The sequence below is a fragment of the Pinus tabuliformis genome, chromosome 1_2 (genome assembly GCF_031772625.1).
Source record: "Pinus tabuliformis cultivar Carrire ecotype Pingquan chromosome 1_2, CPIR1, whole genome shotgun sequence".
NCBI lineage: Eukaryota > Viridiplantae > Streptophyta > Pinopsida > Pinales > Pinaceae > Pinus > Pinus tabuliformis.
The window spans coordinates 1,184,795,937-1,184,799,108 of record NC_142298.1 but is presented as its reverse complement, the minus strand read 5'-3'; the positions used below and the strand labels follow the sequence as shown (position 1 = coordinate 1,184,799,108).

General features: G+C 38.1%; 1 pseudogene; it reads left to right on the top strand.

Annotated features, from left to right (window-relative positions):
• Positions 1-1,801: 1,801 nt before the first annotated feature.
• On the top strand, positions 1,802-2,870 carry LOC149210458 (uncharacterized; annotated as a pseudogene).
• Positions 2,871-3,172: the final 302 nt, after the last annotated feature.

Sequence of the window (3,172 nt, the reverse complement as noted above, 5' to 3'; positions counted from 1 at the left end):
GTTGCATTGTTGAGGCTGCCTCAAATGAAGAAAACAAAGTTACAGACCTAAATGCTCTCATCTCACCAGAACTAGATCTTCATGAGGAGGTAGTTCATTCCCTATATGAAAAACAAGACGAGATATTCGTTCAAGTACGTGAAAAAGTTTCCTTGGATGAATCATTGGTAGATGATAGCAATGTCATATTTGAGTATCAAGAATCATCTAAAGTTTCTTTTCTCATGATTGATGAATGTAATGAGAATCTGGCTGCCATATCATATGAACATGACCTACAATATATTCAGACTATAGAAGATCAGACCATTCAGGATTCCCTTTCAGATTCTTCTTCATATGTCTCATGTTTTGAAATTTTTTTCCAAGAGGAGATCTGATCATCTACTTGTTCAGAATTATTTGAGGACCAGGAACATACTTTTACTAAAGTACATTATGAAGGAAGATCAGAATCAAAAGAAAAAGAAACCTTCTTTCTTAAGCAGGAGGTAAATCTTCATGTTTTTCAAGATCTAATGGCAAATCTGTTGCAGTTAGCAGTGAAGGTGATTATCTCAGTATTCAGTGATGAAGGAGATCATGGTCAATTATGTTTTTGGATGCCCAGTTACCAATACTGTGGTTGACCAGAAGATCTGATCAGGAGAATCAATCAAGGAGGCATCTGCTTGAGTGGTTACATTGGAAGACACACTACACATGATTGTACATATTCCATTGGCAAGCAGTTGGTTTTCATCATGATTTGAAGTCCTCAAATCTTGACGGAATGCTACCCTTAAACAAGCTTTGTAATTTCTTGTTTTAGTTAAGTCACTCATGAGTCATTTCTTTTTGCATTAAGTCAGTTTTTCAGTCATTTTAGTTTCAAAATTGAGTCGGTTTGAATCAAGTTTCAGTCAATAAAAGAGTCAAAGTCTTGTGTTGTTTGTCGAAATAATGACTCCATAGCCCAATGGACGAAGGAACTGTCTAGCTCTTCCAGAGATCTGCCATTCTTGGCACCTCCAAGTAGCCACCATCCCCATTGGAGCCAATTTTAGATTCGGTCTGTTTATCCCTCCGTCCGAGATCATTTCTCTTATTGCATTTCATTTTTAGGTGTCTCGTTCAACTCATTCATCTGCATTTCGTTAGGGGCATGCCATTGTCTGACGGAAGGGCTTTGTTTTCGCGTTTCCCTCATGTTTATACCTGCCGGGTTGGTCAAAATTTATCAAAGTCCATTAAAGTTGATTTCAGCCATTTACAGTCATAGAAGGTGTTTTGGTCAAAAAGAGTCATTTCAGTTTCTAGGTCTAGGGTGTGGTCTTCAGAATGTCAAATAACACCCACAGGTCATGAGGATGTCTTCAATAAGTTTTCATTCCAGAATTCTTATCATCAATAATGCTCAAGGATGTTTCTTCTTCAAAAATCTGTTTTGAAGAAGAAATCGTCAAATTAATTGTTTGTAATAAATATGTATTTTTAAATTTTTCCACCATGAAGTACTTCAAATAAAGACTCTGGTCATCCTTTGCCGAAGTTCAAACGCCATCATCCCTGTAAAAAAATCAACCAAGAAGCCATCATTTTAGCCAAAAATCAAAAAGGAAACTTGAAGAACAGAGTTGTATTAAAATTGAAGAAATGCCAATTTTAAAACATGACAAAAGTGGGTCTTTACAAAGAAAAAATCAAAGCCATGTCTTTATGAAGATATTTCTATATGTATCAATGTCATTTGCATTCAAGAGATCATTTGAAAACCGTCTCAAGCTGTGAAAGGGTGAAACTGAAAACTAAGACTGTGTTTATGAGTCTGTGCGACGCATTGGGTAAGCGTGCGACGCACATAGGCCATGCGACGCATTGGGAGATTTGCCACAGTGCAGTTTTCCTCTGGTGCGGCGCATCCAGGAGACTCGATGCATTGGGCTTGTGCGTGGTGCACAGAGCCTCGAAGACAAAAATTCATCACAGCTTCAATAAAAATCAAAACAATTTCATTTCTTCTGTTCCAAGTAGGTTTTTCGAATTGGATGGAGATATTCGGCTCTAGGACATTGCGGCCAAGCGCACAATTCCACAATTTCCAAGTCATAGAGGAGAAGTGCATGGTTTGACTATGTCTACAGAAGGAGAGTGGCTTATTTCTTGTGGAGATGATTGCATAGTTAGACTATGGGATATCCTAGTTGCTGGCATTAGGGAATCAAGTTATGGCTCAGAGAATGTTCAAAAGCCACTAGCAACCTATGTGGGAAAAAATTCTTTCAGGGCTGTAGATTACCAGTGGGATAGTAATGTGTTTGCAACTGGTGGTGCTCAAGTTGACATTTGGGATCATGACAGGTCAAGACCGATAAACAGTTTCGCTTGGGGGATGACACTGTCATTTCAGTACAGTTTAATCCTGCAGAGAAAGATATATTTGTGACAACTGCCAGTGACCGCAACATTGTTCTATATGACCTTCGAATGGCATCACCAAGACCATGTTTCCGCTGTGGTGGATATTGATTATTCTCCATCTGGTTGGGAGTTTGTGACAGGATCAAACAATGAGAATATTCCCCAATAATGCAGGTCACAATAGAGAAATCTACCATACGAAATGAATGCAAAGGATGTTTTGTGTGAAATTTAGTGGTGATGCAACTTATGTTGTCTCTGGAAGTGATGATGCTAATATTCGCCTGTGGAAAGCTAAAGCATCATAGCAGTTAGGAGTGCTTCTCCTGAGAGAGAGCAAAAGGCACGAATATCTATATGCTGTAAAGGAACGTTTTAAGCATCTTCCAGAAATTAAATGCATTGACAGACATCGACACCTACCAAAGCCTAAATTTAAAATGAAGATATCTACCATAACAGAGAAATAGGATTGGAGGTCTATTTTTGTCTGCAGTTACGATTCAGAAGGGATTTACACCTATAGATTTCACCTCTTCATTGATCATCAACAGATTCGAGTAGAAAATGTAACGATGCTCCTTTTACAAATGGGTGGCTTTTCATCTTTTGTTAATAATGATTAAACAATCCCCTATTTTTGGTCGATCTGTTTTCTCATAGTTGAGTTTATTTATTGTATTGAAAATCATTTGTAAAGGGGCTGAGTTCTGGGAAAGGTGTGGAAGAAAACTCAGCACTTCACTGTATAGTTTGGCCAGGAAATTAATAA